This window comes from Somniosus microcephalus, chromosome 4 (genome assembly GCF_052327205.1).
Source record: "Somniosus microcephalus isolate GS21.2 chromosome 4, FLI_Smic_1.0, whole genome shotgun sequence".
NCBI lineage: Eukaryota > Metazoa > Chordata > Chondrichthyes > Squaliformes > Somniosidae > Somniosus > Somniosus microcephalus.
The window spans coordinates 124,736,209-124,756,888 of record NC_140990.1 but is presented as its reverse complement, the minus strand read 5'-3'; the positions used below and the strand labels follow the sequence as shown (position 1 = coordinate 124,756,888).

General features: G+C 47.7%; 1 pseudogene across 1 annotated transcript in view; it reads right to left on the bottom strand.

The window, feature by feature from the left end:
* The window catches only part of LOC147119745 (uncharacterized), a 420,036-nt pseudogene that overhangs the window by 151,863 nt on the left and 247,493 nt on the right, over positions 1-20,680 (bottom strand). The window contains exon 5 of the transcript XR_015078069.1: positions 18,538-18,765. The product of XR_015078069.1 is annotated as an uncharacterized LOC147119745 (transcript). The remainder of the gene's footprint in view (positions 1-18,537; positions 18,766-20,680) is intronic.

The window sequence follows — 20,680 nt, the reverse complement described above, 5'->3', positions numbered from 1 at the left end:
GCAGCATCTTCTTCCTTGGTGAAGACAGATGCAAAGTACTCATTTAGTGCTTCAGCCATACCCTCTGCCTCCATGTGTAGGTCTCCTTTATGGTCCCTAATCGGCCCCAACCCTCCTCTTACTACCCGTTTACTATTTATTTGCCTGTAGAAGACTTTTGGATTACCTTTTATGTTGGCTGCCATTCTATTCTCATTCCCTCTCTTTGCCCCTCTTAGTTTCTTTTTCACTTCTCCTCTGACCTTTCTATATTTAGCCTGATTCTCAGATGTATTTGCAACCTGACATCTGTCATACGCGCTCTTTTTCTGCTTCACCATATTCTCTATCTCTTCCGTCATCCAGGGAGCCCTGACTTTAGTTGCCCTGCCTTTCCCCCTAGTGGGAATGTACCTCAACTGTACCTGACCTATTTCCTCTTTAAAGGCAGCCCATTGTTCCATCACAGTTTTACTGCTAATCTTTGATTCCAGTTTACCCGGGCCAGATCTGTTCTCATCCCACTGAAATAGGCCTTCCCTCAGTTAAACATTTTTACTCTAGATTGTTCCCTGTCCTTTTCCATAGCTTATCTAAACCTTATGATACTATGATCACTGTTCCCTAAATGTTCACCTACTGACACTTGCTCCACTTGACCCACCTCATTCCCCAGAACCAGATCCAGCAATGCCTCCTCCCTCGTTGGGCCAGAAATATACTGATCAAGAAAGTTCTCCTGAACACACTTCAGAAATGTTTCCCCTTCTCTGCCCTTAACACTACTATGATCCCAGTCTATATTAGGATAGTTGAAGTCCCCCATTATTACTACTCTATCGTTCTTGCACCTCTCTGTAATTTCCCTGCAAATTTGCTCCTCCATATCTTTCCCACGAAGTGGTGGTCTATAGAATACACCTAGTAGTGTAACCTTTATTATTTCTTAACTAACCACATAAATTCTGTCCTTGACCCCTCCAGGACATCCTCCCTCTCCAGCACTGTATCAATCTCCTTGACCAATACTGCCACACCACCTCCTATCTTTCCTGAATTTAATACCCAATCCTGACCTTTTTTGAGCCAGGTCTCAGTTATTGCCACAACATCATATTCCCATGTGGCTATTTGTGCCTGCAGCTCACTTACCTTGTTTACTATGCTTCGTGCGTTCACATACATACACTGTAAACCCATAGAATCATAGAAAGTTACAGCACAGAAGGAGGCCATTTCGGCCCATGGTGTCCGCACTGACCAACAAAGAGCTATCCAGCCTAATTCCACTTGCCAGCTCTTGGTCCGTAGCCCTGCAGGTTACCGCACCCCAAGTGAACATCCAAGTACTTTTTATGGTTAGGGTTCCTGCCTCTCCCACCCTTTCAGGCAGTGAGTTCCAAACCCCCACAACACTCTGGGTGAAGAAATTTCCTCTCAAATCCCCTCTAAACCTTCCACCAATTACATTAAATCTGTGCCCCCTGGTTTTTGACCCCTCTGCTAAGGGAAATAGGTCCTTTCTATCCACTTTATCTAGGCCCCTCATAATTTCATACACCTCAATAAGGTCTCCCCTCAGCCTCGTCTGTTCCAAGGGAAACAAACCCAGCCTATCCAGTCTTTCCTCATAACTGAGATTCTCTACTCCCGGCAACATCCTTGTAAATCTCCTCTGTCCCCTCTCGAGTGCAATCACATCTTTCCTGTAATATGGTTACCAGAACTGCATGCAGTACTCTAGCTGAGGCCTAACTAGTGCTTTATACAGTTGAAGCATAACCCCCCTGCTCTTGTATTCTATGCCACGGCTAATAAAGGCAAGCATTCCGTATGCCGACTAACCACCTTATCTACCTGACCTGCTACCTTCAGGGTTCTTTGGACATGCACTCCAAGGTCCTTTTGTTCCTCTACACTACTAGAGGAACAAATCTTAGACCATCCTGTATTCTCTTCGTTTGACCCCAACTAATACCTTACTATTTCTTGCTTTAGTGCTCTCTGCCTCTTCCAATCCTTTGAGCACTTTATTTCCCCTTTCTAATGTTACATCCTGGTGCCCATCCCCCTGCCAACTTAGTTTAAACCCTCCCCAACAGCACTAGCAAACATCCCCACGAGGATATTGGTACCGGCTCTGTTGAGGTGCAACCTGTCCAGCCTGTACAGGTCCCACCTCCCCCAGAACTGGTCCCAATTCCCCAGCAATCTGAAGCCCTCCCTCCTGCACCATCTCTCCAGCCACACATTCATCTGCTCTATCCTCCTATTTCTATACTCACTCGCATGTGGCAACGGGAGTAATCCAGAGATTACTACCTTTGAGGTACTGCTTTTTAATCTCTTTCCCAGCTCCCTAAAATCTGTCTGCAGGACCTCATCCCTCCTTCTACCTACATTGCTGGTACCGATTGGACAACGACCTCTGGCTGCTCACCCTCCCCCGTCTGTAAGGGGTTTTAGATTGCAGAGGTTTCTCTCTCTAGAGGCCTCTCTTGCACAGTAAAACCTTGAGTGGTTCGACCCACTCACCCCTTAGGTTCTGTACACTGGACATTGAGGCAGGAACTACAATGCAGAGAATGCTCTATAGACCAGGTTTAATGAAAACGAAATGAAATTTTATTGCATAAAGGAAAAATATTGAATGCAAGTCAATAAAATGGTACATGGGAGGGAAAAACAAATGATCATACAGTACTAACTAAGATATATACAGGCATATTATACTTTACAAAAGTCATCACGAAATGGGGAAACACACGGAACATCGAGGGACAACAACTCATAATTAATTATCCCCTGAAATGCCCACCCCCTAAACCTATCTAGATCAAATTATGAGGGGCCAGAAACATGCTCACCAATCCAGTTTGAAAGTATAAGGTTTTGAAAAGGTCTGCGTTTTGATCCTCTCAGGCGTCCTGTCTCCACATGGTCAACGCTGCGGGCTGCGACACTCTCTCCTCTCCCTCGAGGTGAAGGTCACGGACAGGCTGGATGTTAGCAGGCCTGGATGTCGGCGTGGGGAGAGACCAACTGTTACACCATTTTCATAAGGTCTCTTCGCAGAGGGGTCACTGTCCTTTGTCTTGTCAACGGCCCGGGGTGTATCGATGATCTCCTGATGGCTACCCCGGGGCTGGACGCAGACTTGAATCACCTTCTTGACTGGTCTCCGGATCGACGTTCCTCAATGGCCGTTCCACGATGTTCTCCCGAAAGTCTGTGTTCCCGCTACCGAAAGGGGTCTTCAAAGACGCAGCGATAGGCTTCCGTACTGATAGCTATCCCGGGGTCCCCCAATTATACTTCTCATCGAGGCCCTTATCTCCCGCCACATCAAGGTTAGTCTTTGTTTAACTTTTGGTGGGCTTGTAGCACAGCGGGGTAGTTATTATATTTAAAGTACTTTCAGGATGGCCGGTAATGGCCATCTCTGGTCTGGAATGACCTTGTATTGTCTTGAATGTCTTCTTGATGTCTTTAATTGGTCTTTGATGTTCCCCTATGAATATGAAACTGTTCCCCTTTGTCTGGGTAAACATTTAGATGGCCTTTATCTACAGGCCGATCTGATTGGATCTGCATCCAATCCATATGTATGGGGTTCTGCCTGGTTTCGTTTTCTCCGAAACGGTCTTCCAGAACTTACTGTGGGCTGAATCCACAAAGGCTGTCTGGGGACTGCAGGAACCATTTTAAAATGTCCCAAAAGCTGGTCACGGGGTCTGGTGGCCATTTTGTGTGCCCTTTTTCCTGGGCTTCTTTTAAAACAGTCTTTAAAAGTTAAGGCCTTTTCTGCCAATAGACCCTTATAGGACAATATTTAATTTTGCGAAACTTACAGTCCCCCCTGATGATACTATAACTTGCTTGAAGTATCATAATTCTGGGTGAGCAAAATTTTCTGACTCTCCATAATCAAACCATCCCCTGTATTTACCTATCTATGATCCCACAACACATGCATTTCCCATTTCAGAAAACCCACAGTGTACATTAAGCATCTATAGATGGCAATACATTGGATTAAAATCTGACACACCCATTTCCAGGCATGGAGGGGCCTAATACCCCTACACCACCTGGTTCATACACATTATCTTTATTAACAACACACATAAAACTTCAATGGTAATAAAAAGAAAAAAAATGCACACAAAATCACGCTTGAATACTATCAATCATAGAGGAGGGAGGGAAACTTTAACTTTATACACAGCAGCAAAAATCTAAACGGGTGTCTCCTCGTCTACCCGCACATAATGCTCCCTCCATTGTCCTCTGTTCTCATACTTCTGTAAATGTTTGTTCTTTTTACAATGTACAAAAAGTAAATAAATCACAATAACAATCTGACACACTTCGAGGATGTGGGAGGCTATCCTAATCCAAGAAGGAACTTCTATATTAGTGAACAGGTCCCACCACGGTGGGGTCACTATGTCTAATATGTCTGCCCCTATTTCTAATGTCTTCTACTCCAGCGTGTAAAAATGTGTCTGTGAAATGGCAACGGCTTTTAGTATCTTGGTGAGGTGTTCAGGGAGAGGGGGAATGATATATCCAAAATGTGCAACGAATCATTGCAGATTGGTGAAATTCTCTTTGACAGTGATGTGAACAGTGGAAGGTTCAGGAATAGGGACAATTCGCTCTTGGGCCACTTGAACTTCTGCCTTGGGTTTGAAGCAGAAACTGCTGTCACTGACCGGACACCAGCCGTGCTGTCCATGTTGGTAGTGGGGCGCTGCAGTGGTGACGCAGTATGTCCCACCTCCTATATATGCCACCTGCAGGGGCACATGGCTTTGTGCCATTGCCTCCATGGTGCAATTTATAGGCTTCATGCCAGCAGTTCTAAACCCGCACTGTGGTCTCGAATAGGCATTCAAGTGCTGGGGACACAGGATGATGTGTGCTCCCCGGCTCCGGCACCCCGAGAGGTCGGTACCCATCATTGCATGCTCCCATCAAATGACTTAAGGTGGGACCGCTGTGTAGCGAATGTGTGCACCCCCCTGAATGACTCCAATGTTCTCCACCCTGTATACCGGGGCGTGTTTAGCTGTCTTCCCCATAACCAGCATTCTTACCACTATACCCATAATGGTGTGATTAGACCGTCCACAGTCCACTGGGACTGGGTAGGCCTCTGAAGCTAGTCTGAGCTGGCACGGACTTAATGCATTCTCAAATGGGTGGAGGACTGCGAGGTGCTTGTTGCTGATCCAGGAGGGGACCAAACCTTGTTTTAAATCCTCCAGATTACTGCGGCCCTCACCCAGTAACCACGCCCCGTACAGCACACATGCTTCGCTCTGCGCAGCCTGATTTGACACATTCCAATCCTCGCTGATGATAGCATTTACCGTTTTAGCGTGTTTCTCCAGCTCAGCTATAATTTCTTTTAAGTGCAGTGTCATGGCCTGGTCCTCATGTAACTCAGAATCCACTACCTTATTCTCGTCCATCAGTATCTTTCTCAACTGTGATTTCAAACCATTGATCTGGGTCTGCAGCTCCACGTCATCCAGAGTGTTAATGACGGAATTCCCTGTGTTAAAGGCGGTAAAAATATAATTAACTGCACCCCTTCTTTGTCTCCCTACCCTGTCCAAGACCTCATGTGGTGTGGTGTACAATCTGGCTCTGTCTACATCGGCAAAGTCGAATTCATGAAATTGTCTGAACATATTTGTTAACAGGACCTGGTACAATTGCTCCATTTCCTTGGGGCACCACTCTGGCAATCGCACCTCGGTGAGGTTTAAAATCACCGAAGCCACCACGTAGTGCACCCCTTGGTACAGCACCTGACCTGTGGGTACCAATACCAGTCCATTCCCGGGGCCCTTGGTAGTGGTGGGGCACCCTTCCCTGCGGGCTTTGGCTACCGGAATCGTGGGCAGGGGCTTGTGGGGGCGGGTGATGAGCTCAGTGGCATTCACTGGGATCTGGGAGTATGGGACTCCGCACACCCACGTGCTGACGTCCCACCTCATCCCTTTCCCAGCATCCTGCCACTGCCTTTGGAAAAAGATGGAGACGCCTGTGGGGCAGATGCGTTCTGCACCCCACATGCAGATGTAAATCCCCTCATCTGGTTCCCACCATTTGTCCCAACAGACACTCAATCCCCCATGAGTCCCCATAATAGTCTGATGGGTATTGTTACCCAGTCGCTCCCACTCGACTGTGGAGTTCTTCATGGTTTTACTCAGCTTCCAAAGCCACCACCATCTGTCCAAAGGAACATGTCCGGTAGAAATCAAACAAATCTTCTTCCCGATGGTGACGCTGACTCTGGGCACGATGATCCTCACCCTGGGACACATTAGAGAAGTCTCTCCATATGTGAATCCAGATTGGCTGGAGTATTCCATAGAGTTCGACCCCAGCCATCCTGGCCATCTTCCTTCGTGGAAGTAGGTGGCTGTTTCTTCAACGTCCCGCTTTCCCGTCCCATCGGTCGCGATGGGGGCTGTGTCCCTGGAGCATCCATATATGATGGAGTCCTTGGTGTAGCCCCGATAGGCCAAGCTACACCCGATCACTGCGAACCCAATGAGAATCCTTTCCATTGTACCTCTGGTTCCTGTAACAAATTAAACGATACAGCCAGGCTCCCGAGAGATTCTGGCCGAGGTGAAGGCATGATCGGGTCTTTCGACCCCGTCCCCGGGCGGCCTGCCTAATCCCTGTTCGGGTTGCAGCTCACCGCTCCCTGTGGTGAGTCCGCACTGACATGTAGCTTGAGTCCCCCGCAGCCTTTTGCTGTCAATTGGGGACTGCGTCTCTCCAGGAATTTCCCAAGTCGGTGTCTGCTGAAGTGGGGGGAATCAGGCCAGAGTGTCCTTGGCTGAGGCGTCCGAGATGACCTGCGAGGGGGTACCTTTGGCGAGGCTCCCTTCGCAAGTGGACCTTTGGGTGGGACTTTAGCCCTCACAGCCCGTGGCTCCTCCATGACTGCCGGCTTCAGCTCCCTTCCCTCAGACTCTGCCCCTTTGGGATTTGGGTCTGTGGCAGACGGCTCCTCCCTACCTGTCCCTACAGGTGGAGAATCTCCGCCCCCAAGTTCTACCTCTCCTACGCTTGAGTCGAGGGCGGGACCTCCGTCCTCCGACTCCACCTCCTCCAGAATCGTGTCGGGGTGGGGCCTAGCTGTTCAGGCTCCTCCCTAACTGTGTTTGGGTCAGGGGTGTACACTAGGTGGAGCAGTAGAGCTGTATATAGCTGTATGTATAAAACTACACTACCTAGCTATATATATATATTAAGACTACATTACCCATGAGGCTAGGCTACCCACAAGGCAGCAGTCAAGATGGAAGCCTCTACAAGATGCTGTACAAGTCCACATGTGCTCAATAAAAGTAGCTAGCAAAAGCTAGCTGTGTTCATAATAAGAATGTCTAGTTATTAATGAACATAACATGGTACCAGGGTGGTGAAGATCTGCTGAAAATTGTGAAAAGCGACATGGAGAATTTGAAGCCACCAGAGCGTTTGAATCTCACAGAAAAAATTGACTACAACTGGCAGACTTTTAAACAGCAATTCGAACTCTACATTGCAGCCATCGGATTCGGTATGAAGCCAGACGCAAGGAAGATAGCGCTGCTGCTTACGGTTGTAGGCCCACAGGCAATAGAGGTATTTAATACATTTGTATTTAATCCAGTGGAGAACAGAGAAAAAGTAGAAGATGTGCTAAAAAAAATTTGATGCGCATTGCTCTCCCAAAAAGAATGCGACCTATGAAAGATACATCTTCTGTTCGCGGACACAGCAGCAAAATGAGACTTTTGATAGCTTTATAACTGATCTGAAACTGAAAGCACAGACATGTAATTTCTCTGAGCTCAAAGCATCCATGATTCGTGACCAGATTGTGTTTGGTATTCATGATAAAAAAGTCAGGGAACGTCTGTTGAGAGAAACCGAACTAAATTTGGAAAATGCGGTGAAAATATGCCACGCCAGCGAGCTAGCTCGAAATCACGTGAAGACTTTCAGTGAAATCAATAATGATGCGAATGTAATGAGTGATAATGCTGCTGTCGGTGCTGTGTCCTACAAGGGGAAGAAACGTGGGCAGAACAGAAATGAAAAGCAATTGGAGGATGAAATTTTAAATTGTAAACGCTGTGGTTACAAACATCAGTTAAGACAATGCCCAGCGTTTGGAAAAATGTGCACAAAGTGTAATGGAAAGAATCACTTTGCCAAACAATGCTTTTCAAAAGTAAAAACGATGAAAGGGCAACGAGTTAATGTGATTGAGGACACTGATTTAAGTGAGACATTTTTTGTAGGAATGGTGTCATGTGACGATATCAAAAAAGATACAGAAAATGTGCAGCCCTCAGAAATAGACAATGCTGAACATAAAGCTAATGCAGTAAAAGAGGACAAATGGATGATCCCACTGCAGATAAATGGAGCATTAGTTACATTGAAACTGGACACTGGGGCAAAAGCAAACTTAATCAGTATGAGTGACATTAACAATATGAAAGAAAATCCCAAAATACAGAAAAAGTCAGTACTACTGAAGGACTATAATGGACAGAAAATAGATAACTTTGGTGTATGCAGACTCAAAGTGACAGTCAAAGACAAAGTGCATCATCTCATGTTTTCTGTTGTGGCTGAAAGACTTGATTCGATACTAGGTGACAAAGCTTGTGAAGACTTAGAACTGGTCAAGAGAGTCTACCGTATAAACTGTGCCATAAGCAGACCAGATGACTCAGGTGATGAAGCAGAGAGCCCATCAAGGATGAAAAGGCCAAAGGGTATCTATGTCTTCAAAAAGCCTAGTTTCTCCAAGAAGAAAGAAAAAGACTTTAAGATCAAAGAAAAGCACAAAGAGAAAAAACACAAGGAGAAAAAGTCCAAAGATATAACTGCAGCAGATGTTGTTAAGCAGTGGAAAGAGAAAAAGAAAAAGAAGAAGCCTGCACCAGAGCAGGAAGCAGTTCCGGTGGATACTCCTTCTTCCCTCAGGCCAATCTTTGGTGTTCCATTAGCCGAGGCTGCTGAGAGGACTATGCTGTATGATGGGATCCAGCTGCCAGCAGTTTTTCGAGAGTGCATTGACTACATTGAGAGTTATGGCATGAAGAGTGAAGGAAACACTGAAACCCTCTCCAAGCAAAGATCGCAAGGAGACCTCGATCTATGCAAGAGCAGATTGATGACAATGCCGCAACTGCATCTTGTCATTCACCGCCAGAACAATCTCATGAAGACACATCAGACTTACCCGTGTTGAGAAGATCCACACATGAAGTAAAAGAGCCTGATAGACTTAATCTTTGAGTACAATGTAAAGCTTTGAAAATGTGTTGACTGTTTTGAAAATGTTTATGTTTATAGAGCACTAACAAAAGTGTTACTGATATTATCTTTATTGTTTTCTTGAAAGTTGATTGATACTGATTTTGTTAAACCTCCAAAGAAAGGGGGATGTAGTGATCAATAACATGTCATTCTGTGGTGGACACTAGGTGGAGCAGTAGAGCTGTATATAGCTGTATGTATAAAACTACACTACCCAGCTATATATATATTAAGACTACATTACCCATGAGGCTAGGCTACCCACAAGGCAGCAGTCAAGATGGAAGCCTCTACAAGATGCTGTACAAGTCCACATGTGCTCAATAAAAGTAGCTAGCAAAAGCTAGCTGTGTTCATAATAAGAATGTCTAGTTATTAATGAACATAACAAGGGGGAGGTACTTTGGGCGAGGCTCCCTTTGCGGGTGGACCTTTGGTTGGGACTTTAGCCCTCACAGCCCGTGGCTCCTCCACGACTGTTGGCTTCAGCTCCCTTCCCTCAGACTCTGCCCCTTTGGGATTTGGGTCTGTGGAAGACGGCTCCTCCCTACCTATCCCTACAGGTGGAGAATCTCTGCCCCCAAGTTCTACCTCCCCTAAGCTTGAGCCGAGGGCGGGACCTCCGCCCTCCGACTCCACCTCCTCCAGAACGGGCTGCGCTGGCTCTAGTCATGGGGGTTCAGCGATCGGGGCTGCGGGAGCGACAGGACCGGTGGTGGCTGCTATCTTCCCTTGCGAGATCATAAGAGACCGCATTGTCTCTAAAGTTGATTCTATCACAGCGGGATCCATAGCTGCACCGGCTCCTCTTTCTAGGGCAGGGGCTGCAGTTTGAACCTGGACTCGTGCTGGGGTGGCGGTCTGGGCTTGGGCTTGGGCTGCGGGAGATTTTCTCTTATTATCCTTCCATGGATTTTTATAGTCCCTGTGCCAATGTCCATCCTTCCCACACCCGTAGCAATTGAGCTTGGCTTGGGGAGGGCGATTCCCCTCCTGACGCCACTCCTTCTTGCTTGGGGCTGCGGGTTTTGCCTCATGCACTTTTCCCTTAGAGGGAGGTGCCTCCTGACTTCTGCAATTCTTGTACACAATGGTGCGCTGTCGGAGCACTGTCTCCTCTGTGGTACCGGGACCTTGGGGGTCAAACCAGGATTTGGCTTGGGCCCGTATCTGTGGCAAGCTGTTAGCAACCAGGCAATGGAGCCAATGAACCCGCTGGACGTTGTTCATTGCGGCCCATTCCGGCATGCCCGGACAGCTGCACCGATACACTGGCCGCAGCCTTTCTGCGAAAACCCGCGGGGGTTCTCCAGTTAGCTGCACAGTCCCTTCCACACAGAGAAACGGATTACCTTCGTCCACTCCCAGAACTTCCAGGACCTCATCCCTGAGTTCCCCATACCCTTTCTGTCCCCTCTTACTCCTTGCTGAGAGGCACTGAAGGATTTTGCTATCCAGGGAGACGAGCAGCATCTTCACCTGTTCAAGATCATCACAATCATTGACGGCGGCTGTCTCCTCTACCTCCCTGAAATGGACTGAGGGATCTCCCTTCTCGGAGAGTTTTGGGAGGTGGCTTATCATTGCTCTGAGTTGTTGGGCACCGTGGGGCAGCATGATCTGGTTCAGGAGGGGTCCGTCCACGCCATTTGCGTCATTGGGACCGCGCCTCTGGTGCCGAGTAGGACACATTGGTGCCGGCTCCGGCTTTACTACCAGGGGTTGTTCCTCCTCCTGTACCACCTCGGCTTCCTTTTCTTCTACCACCCCGCCTTCGGGCCAAACCTCATTATAGCTCAGCAGTGCTGAGGGCTCAGTGGCTGGTGCCACAACGACTTCGCATGGAATCGGTCTTTTGGATTCCTTCATGAAGTCTATGTGACTTGCTTTTGGGCTTACGAGGCATACCATGCCTTTTGCCTTAACCAGGGCCGCTCTTAGGTCCTCTATGGTCTTTTGGCAGGGGCCATGGTCTGCGCTCTCAAACCCTTGTTCAGTGGCCAGCTTGTAAGCTGCCTTAACTTCCACTACTTTCTCCTCCTGCGTTCTTAGCTGTTGTGCGAGGCGGGCGCTCTTCTCCCGTATTCTCGCTTCATGTATCTTTGCCTCAGTAACCTGGCATTCCAGGCACTCTACTCTAGCCTGATGTTGGCTGGCTACAACTTGCTGTTCCTGATTCAGCGCGTGAAGCACTGTGATGAGTTTTTCCCCTCCCATGGCCTTTTCCTCTATTTCTGCTGCCTGGGTTGTGATCTTGGCTGCCTGCGCTGCAACGACCCGGTCCAAAATCTGGATTTGTCTTTTGTAGCACATCAGCCACACTGCCTTCTCTACTGACTTTTTATGTTCTTTGCTCTCTGTCCACCTGATGGCTGCATCTACCGGACACCCATCCAGTAAGAGATCGGAAATCCACAGTTTAGTGAGATTTACCTAACTAAAAACATAATCCGCTATCCTCTCATCCATAACATTTCGTCCATTCAAACCTGGATCTAATACATTGCAATCCTGCTGCCAATGTCCTGCTGCAGTCGCCATTTTCTGTAAGGGGTTTTAGATCGCAGAGGTTTCTCTGTCTAGAGGCCTCTCTCTCTTGCACAGTAAAACAGTAAAACCTTGAGTGGTTCGACCCACTCACCCCTTAGGTTCTGTACACTGGACTTTGAGGCAGGAACTACAATGCAGAGAATACTCTATAGACCAGGTTTAATGAAAACGAAATGAAATTTTATTGCATAAAGGAAAAATATTGAATGCAAGTCAATAAAATGGTACATGGGAGGGAAAAACAAATCATCATACAGTACTAACTAAGATATATACAGGCATATTATACTTTACAAAAGTCATCACGAAATGGGGAAACACACGGAACATTGAGGGACAACAACTCATAATTAATTATCCCCTGAAATGCCCACCCCCTAAACCTATCTAGATCAAATTATGAGGGGCCAGAAACATGCTCACCAATCCAGTTAGAAAGTATAAGGTTTTGAAAAGGTCTGCGTTTTGATCCTCTCAGGCGTCCTGTCTCCACATGGTCAACACTGCAGGCTGCGACACTCTCTCCCCTCCCTCGAGGTGAAGGTCACGGACAGGCTGGATGTTAGCAGACCTGGATGTCAGCGTGGGGAGAGACCCACTGCTTGACCATTTTCATAAGGTCTCTTCGCAGAGGGGTCACTGTCCTTTGTCTCGTCAACGGCCCGGGGTGTATCGATGATCTCCCAATGGCTACCCCGGGGCTGGACGCAGGCTCGAATCACCTTCTTGACCAGTCTCCGGATCGACATTCCTCAATGGCCGATCCACGAGGTTCTCCCGAAAGGCTGTGTTCCCGCTACCGAACGAGGCCTTCAAAGGCGCAGCGAAAGGCTTCCGTACCGATAGCTATCCTGGGGTCCCCAATTATACTTCTCATCGAGGCCCTTATCTCCTGCCACATCAAGGTTAGTCTTTGTTTAACTTTTGGCGGGCTTGCAGCACAGTGGGAAATACTTACCGGCCATCTCTGGTCAGGAATGACCTTGTATTGTCTTAAATGTCTTCTTGATGTCTTTAATGGGTCTTTGATGTTCCCCCTATGAATATGAAACTGTTCCCCTTTGTCTGGGTAAACATTTAGATGGCCTTTATCTACAGGCCGATCTGACTGGATCTGCATCCAATCCATATGTATGGGGTTCTGTCTGGTTTCGTTTTCTCCGAAACGGCCTTCCAGAACTTACTGTGGGCTGAATCCACATAGGCTGTCTGGGGACTGCAGGAACCATTTTAAAATGTCCCAAAAGCTGGTCACGGGGTCTGGTGGCCATTTTGTGTGCCCTTTTTCCTGGGCTTCTTTTAAAAGAGTCTTTAAAAGTTAAGGCCTTTTCTGCCAATAGACCCTTATAGGACAATATTTAATTTTGCGAATCTTACACGTCAGAGTGTTCTGCAGCCACTCAGTGACATCCTTAACCCTGGCACCAGGGAGGCAACATACCATCCTGGAGTCAGGTCTGCAGCTGCAGAAACGCCTGTCTGCTCCCCTTACTATTGAATCCCCTCCCACTATTGCTTTTCCTGTCTTCTTCCTCCACCCCTGTGCAGCGGAGCCACCCGTGGTGTCACAGACTTGGCTCTGGCTGTACTCCCCAGAGGAACCATCACCATCAGCAGTACTCAGCTCAGAATACTGGTTAGAGAGCGAGATGCACTCCGGGGACTCCTGCATTACCTGCCTGGTCCTCCTCTTCTGTCTGGAAGTCACCCATTCCCTCTCTGCCTGCGCACTCATTAGCTGTGGGGTGACCACCTCCTGAAACGTGCTATCCACGTAGCTCTCAGCCTCGCGGATGCACCGCAGTGACACCAGCTGCTGCTCGAGCTCCGAAACCCGGAGCTCGAGCTCCTCCAGCTGACGACACCTCCTGCACACGTGGTTGTCCAGGACACGGGAAGCATCCTGGAGTTCCCACAATTTTTTTTTATTCATCCATGGGATGTGGGTGTTGCTGGCAAGGCCAGCATTTATTGTCCATCCCTAGTTGCCCTTGAGAAGGTGGTGGTGAGCTGCCTTCTTGAACTGCTGCAGTCCGTGTGGTGAAGGTACTCCCACAGTGCTGTTAGGGAGGGAGTTCCAGGATTTTGATCCAGTGACGATGATGGAATGGCGATATACTTCTAAGCCAGGATGGTGTGTGACTTGGAGGGGAACTTGGAGCTGGTGGTGATCCCATGCACCTGCTGCCTTTGTCCTTCTAGGTGGAAGATGTCGCGGGTTTGGGAGGTGCTGCCGAAGAAGCCTTGGTGAGTTGCTGCAGTGCATCTTGTAAATGGTACACACTGCAGCCACGGTACGCCGGTGGTGGAGGGAGTGAACGTTTAAGGTGGTGGTTGGGGTGCCAATCAAGCGGGCTGCTTTGTCCTGGATGGTGTCGAGCTTCTTGAGTGTTGTTGGAGCTGCACTCATCTAGGCAAGTGGAGAGTATTCCATCACACTCCTGACTTGTGCCTTGTAGATGGTGGAAAGGCACAGGATGTGCATCCGCTGGACCCAGTTGCCCTGCCGTGCCTTTAATTATTCGACTATTAACGAACATTTTTTTAAAGTAACTTAACAGAAATAAACTCGAGACTTAAAAACAATCCCTCCCCAATCTGCTCCTTCCCTTGTGCTGAGGTCACTTACCTCGCTCCCTGACACTGGCGCTCCCTCCTGTCTTTATCTGCGGCCGCTCCTCTCGCTGTCCCACAGCTCCGCTCTCGTGCCTATTAACTTGGGTTCTGTGGCTCCACTCCTCCTTTTCACTCAGACGTCTCCACCGCCTTCTTCCTCTCCACCAATTCCTGCACCCACTCTGCTTGTGAATCACTGTGTTTGTGAATCTCCCGGCTCTGTCTCCAAGCTCTGTGCTCAAGCTCAGTATTTGAAACAATGATCTCGATGCAGGAAATAGTGCACGGTGTGTTAGTTCCAGGAGATTAAATCAAGGACACCATCACAATCAGCAAAGACAATGACAAAGATCAGAACATTCCAAAGGCTGTCACATGCAGGACCTGTGGAGGAGTTGTACTAACCACATCCAAGAAGTGTTAAACCAGGCACACAACAACTGATTTCAAATCTGAAGCAAGAGAGTTCTTTCAAGGGTTGGTTGAAAGGAATTTCAGATGAGTATAAAGTGAGAAACTAGTTCAGTCTATGACACCCACAAGTCATGTAGTCAAACGGAACCAGCTTGGGGTTAGATGTGGTAGAAGGTGAACTAGGTGAGAAGTGATATAATCAAGAGTAAGAAAAGCCCAAAAATGGAACAGTCGGTAACAGAACATCAATTAGTCTCCTCTGATCATGGAGAAATCAAATATTCAATACACTGTGTTTGAAACAAAGCTGCTTTATTCACTATTTATACAGAATATTAATCTCCAGCCCAGGTATAGGGGTTATTAAGATCAGCAAAAACACACTCTGACTGTGTACTAGAGGCGGCAGTAGTACCATATTAGATAGGAGCAGACTAAGAAAGACTACGAAAAATTCAAAATGGGTTTAGAATGCATGTATGTAAACGCACAAAGTGTGGTGAATAAGGTTGGTGAGCTACAAGCACAATTAGCCATGTGGCAATATGTGGCAATAATGGAAACATGGCTTAGAAATGGTGAGGACTGGGCACGTAATATTCAAGGGTACAAGGTGTTCAGAAAACATAGGGAAGGAAAAAAGGGAGGTGGGGTGGCAGTGTTGATTAAGGAAGACATTGTAGTGTTGGAAAGGGAGGATGTTCTTGAGGGGAGAAGGACAGAATCCATTTGGTTAGAGATGAGGAGCAAAAAGGGTATGATCACACTATTGGGAGTATTCTACAGGCCTCCAAATAGTGAGAGGGAGGTAGAGGAGCAAATCTGCAGGGAAATCGCAGAGATATGCAAGAGCTAAAGGGTGGTGATATTGGGGGACATTAATTACCCAAATATTGATTTGGATAATGCTCAGGTAAAGGGAAAGGACGGGGAGGAATTTCTGAAATGTGTTCAGGAGAATTTCCTGGACCAGTATGTTCTTGGCCCAACTAGGAAGCAGGCATTGCTGGATCTGGTGCTGGGGAATGAGGTGGGCCAGGTCGACCGAGTGTCTGTGGGAGAACACTTAGGTACGAGTGATCATCGTATCATAAGATTTAGATTAGCAATGGAGAGGAGCAAGGAACAATCTAGAGTGTGACTTCTAAACTGGAATGGGGCTAACTTCAATGGGATGTGAAAGGATCTAGCCAGGGTCAAATGGAACCAAAGACTGACAGGAAAAACTGTAACAGAACAATGGGTGATCTTTAATGAGGAGATGTTCCAAGTACAATTTCAAAACGCACATCATTATAAAATACATTTCCTGATTCAATTACTTCTAGTCTATATAATCAATTTTAATTTGACAAACAAATTATGCCGAGACTATGTGATTTTACAAAGACGACAAAAGTAACAATTGCGTTTGGATGCGAGTCATTTATCCTCCCCTTCAAGCAATGTGTCTTGGAAAATAGGATTACACAGGATCTACGGCACAGAAACACACCATTCGGCCCAACCAGTCCATGCCGGCGTTTATGCTCCACTCGAGCCTCCTCCCGTCTTTCCTCATCTAACTCTGTCAGTATAACCCTCTATTCCCTTCTCCCTCATAGGCTTGTCTAGCCTCCCCTTAAATGTATCGATACTATTCGCTTCAACCACTCCCTGTGGTAGCGAGTTCCACATTCTCACCACTCTCTGGGTAAAGAAGTTTCTCCTGAATTCCCTATTTGATTTCTTGGTGACTATCTTATATTGATGGCCTCTAGTTATGCTCTTCCCCACAAGTGGAAGCACTCTCTCTGTATCTACTCTATCAAAACCTTTCACAATTTTAAAGACCTCTATTAGGTCACCACTCAGCCTTCTTTTTTCAAGAGAAAAGAGACCCAGCCTGTCCATCCTTTCCTGACAGGTATACCCTCTCATTTCTGGTATCATCCTTGTAAATCTTCTCTGCACCCTCTCCAGTGCCTCTATATCCTTTTTATAATATGGCGACCAGAATTGTACGCAGTGCTCCAAGTGTAGTCTTACCAAGGTTCGATACAAGTTTAGCATAACTTCACTACTTTTCCATTCTATAACAATTCAATTCTACAACAATCGATCCCAATAATTGAACCCAATAGGTTAAAGTCTTAAGTCCAATTTTGTCAGCACGCTGCGACATTCGATGTCTGCAGATAACGGGAGATAAATTCTTAAAACTGCTGGATCTCTTGCTCTGCCATCAACCTCTTATCAAACTGGAGCTGGCATTGCCTAATATGGTCGTCTCTGGCTACTGCACAGTCCAGAGATTCGAGTCTGCATTTTCTTCAACACACATCAACAACGTTAGAAGCAGTAAAAACACTGTGGCCTTCCTGGGGCAGCACAAACCACTAGTCTCAAGACTTTTCTTATCCCAACATCATATTTCTGATCGAAACATTCTATGATGAAAATATCCAAGGCCAGTTGGTTGCAAACACCAGCTGTTGCTCAGTGAAATCTCCCTCTCTCTAATGATACCAACCACATTTTCCCCGATATCGAATGAACTAAACATGAACACCTTTCAGAAGCTGAATTAACCGAGGTCCATATGCCAACACCCCTCTCATCTTCCATTCACTTCAATTGAAAGGAAACCGACAGATTGGACCAGTCAGGATTTGAAAGATATTTACAACAGATTCTAGGTGTTCTTAGAGTTGGGATCTTTCTCTATTCTGTCCATTCGAGGAGTTTGATAACAGACTTTCTCCTGTGAATATAGAGCTGGGGTATTGGGCCATGATGTGTTCACTTGTTCATCTTGTTGACTCTAAACCTTTGCCAATTATTTGATGTGATCTGTTTACTTGTACTTATTTTTTTTAAATACACTTGCTGAGTGGATTCAAATTTAGATTGAAAGCAGGTTTGCAGGCGTGATGCTCTATTCACACATCGAAGGTGAGAGAGATGCTGTGGGACACACACTAAGTCCAGTAGCTGAAAGTGATTAACAGACTGGGTTTTGTGTTTAGTGATTCCGGGCTTGTTACGGAGACCTTCCCTGGATACCAAGGCTAGGAGAGGCACTCTGGAAGGTTTGGGGACCTGGGGCTTGTCCATGAGAGTAACCGAAGGTACGAGAACTGAAATAGTCTCGAGTTAGAAAGGAGAAAAGGCCCAAAAATGGACAGTTGGTAACAGGACATTAATTAGTCTCCTCTTATATCGGGGACATCAAATATTGACACACTGTGTTATTTGAAATATCAAAATATTAAACTCCAGCCCAGTTACAGGGGTTATTATCAGCAGCAGAAACAAACCCCAACTGTCAGAATGAACATGATTCAGTCCTGGATGTAATTAACAGCAGCAAAAAGAACAGAATCAAACCCCTGAAGTCCCTTGTGAATTTGCTGGTGTCTCAGCAGGGTGGATGACTGAGTGAATCCTTTCCCACACTCAGAGCAGGTGAACGGCCCCTCCCCAGTGTGAACATGCTGGCGTCTCAACAGACAGGATGACTGAGTGAATCCCTTCCCACACACGGAGCGGGTGAACGGCTTCTCCCCGGTGTGAACTCGCTGGTGAGGTAGAAAGTGGGATGAACAAGTGAATCCCTTCCCACACACAGAACAGGTGAACGGCCTCTCCCCAGTGTGAACTCGCTGATGTGTCAGCAGGTTGAATGACTGAGTGAATCCCTTCCCCCACACCGAGCAGGTGAACGGTCTCTCCCCAGTGTGAATTTGCTGGTGAGTTACAAGGTGGGATGACTGAGTGAATCCCTTCCCACACACGGAGCAGGTGAATTGTCTCTCCCCAGTGTGAACTCGCTGGTGTGCCAGAAGGTCAGATGACAAAGTGAATCCCTTCCTACACATGGAGCAAGTGAACAGCCTCTCCCCAATGTGAACTCGCTGGTGTCAGCAGGCTGAATGACTGCGTGAATCCCTTCCCACATTCGGAGCAGGTGAACGGCCTCTCCCCAGTGTGAACTCACTGATGTGTCAGCAGGTCGGATGACCGAGGGAATCCCTTCCCACACAGGAGCAGGTGAACGGTCTCTCCCCAGTGTGAACTCGCTGGAGTGTCAGCAGGTCGGATGACTGAGTGAATCCCACCCCACACATGGAGCAGGTGAACGGCCTCGCCCCGGTGTGATTGCGCCAATGAATTTCCAGCTCAGGTGGGGAACTGAATCCCTTCCCAAAGTCCCATTTCCACGGTTTCTCCGTGGTGCAGGTGTCCTTGTGTCTCTCCAGGTTGGACGATCAGTTGTAGCCTCATCACACACAGCACACGTGTACTGTTTCTCCCTGTTTTTTCAGGCTGTGTAACTGGTTAAAGCTCTTTCCACAGTCAGTGCACTGGAACACTCTCACTCGGGCGTGTGTGTCTCGGTGCTTTTCCAGTCACACTGCTGTCTGAAATCTTTTCCCACAGACAGAACAGAAAAACATTTCTCCTTCCACATTCAAAGGTCGATGATATTCAGGCCCTGAGGAATCGAGTGGCTTGGTCAGATCTTGACGTGATGGTTGGTTTGAGCTTTCCATCTGCAAATCCTCCCTTTCTAATACCCTGTAAAAGAAGTTTACAAAACACATCACTCTAAGTACAGGACAGAAATTCAGAACCGACAATTCTAGTTTCTGAACATTATTTCCTCTCTTGTTCCTCCAAAGCTGTAAATCCCCATCCTGCACATTGGATTTTAGCCCAGGGAGGAGGGACAAACACATCGCATGTCTCAAGATAGATTCGCCTCTGCTCCCAGTTTTCTCCACCAACTCTGGCTGGGTTCAGTTCCACACTCACTGGTTCCCCTCCCTCTCCTCCCCTGAAGGTGCTGACTCTGGCTGGGTTCAGTTCAACATTCACTGGTTCCCCTCACTCCTCTCCCCTGAAGGTGCTGACTCGGGCTGGGTTCAGTTCCACACTCACTGGTTCCCTCCCTCTCCTCCCCTGAAGGTGCTGACTCTGGCTGGGTTCAGTTCCACACTTACTGGTTCCCTTCCCTCTCCTCCCCTGAAGGTGCTGACTCTGGCTGGGTTCAGTTCTACACTCACTGGTTCCCTTCCCCCTCCTCCCCTGAAGGTGCTGACTCTGGGCTGGGTTCAGTTCTACATTCACTGGTTCCCCTCCCTCTCCTCCCCTGAAGGTGCTGACTCTGGGCTGGGTTCAGTTCTGCACTCACTGGTTCCCTTCCCTCTCCTCCCCTGAAGGTGCTGACTCTGGCTGGGTTCAGTTCTACACTCACTGGTTCCCCTCACTCTCCTCCCCTGAAAGTGCTGACTCTGGCTGGGTTCAGTTCACTCACTGGGACCCTGAAGCCCCGACCACTAGTGGGTCCTTTACAAAGATGGCTGCGCATGCGAAATGACGCAAGGTGGCGGCGCACAAAACCTCCGCTTCCCTTTACAAACCTGGCCGCCGTTAACCAGGGCCTTTTAATGGGAAAAAGCCCCAGAGCTGCAATCACGGAACCTTTAGGTTCTCATCCGGGGCTTGCGGCCTACACCAGTTGTTTATGAAGCCCACCCGCCGGGTGCGTTACCTTCCTGCACCCCCCTGATTCGTAATTGGTGCAAAAATCGCGACTCCGACCTTTGTCCGCTTGTCGCACTCGCCTGGATCTGATCACAGTGACACTGCACATGCTCCAAATACAAGCAGGCACTGCGCCTGCGCTCTGGGCTCCCCAGTGTGAATAGGGCACATTTTCCCCCGCGTGGCATGCTGGGAACATTGACAGCCCCAATTAGTGAATGGAGAATGAGTTTCTGTG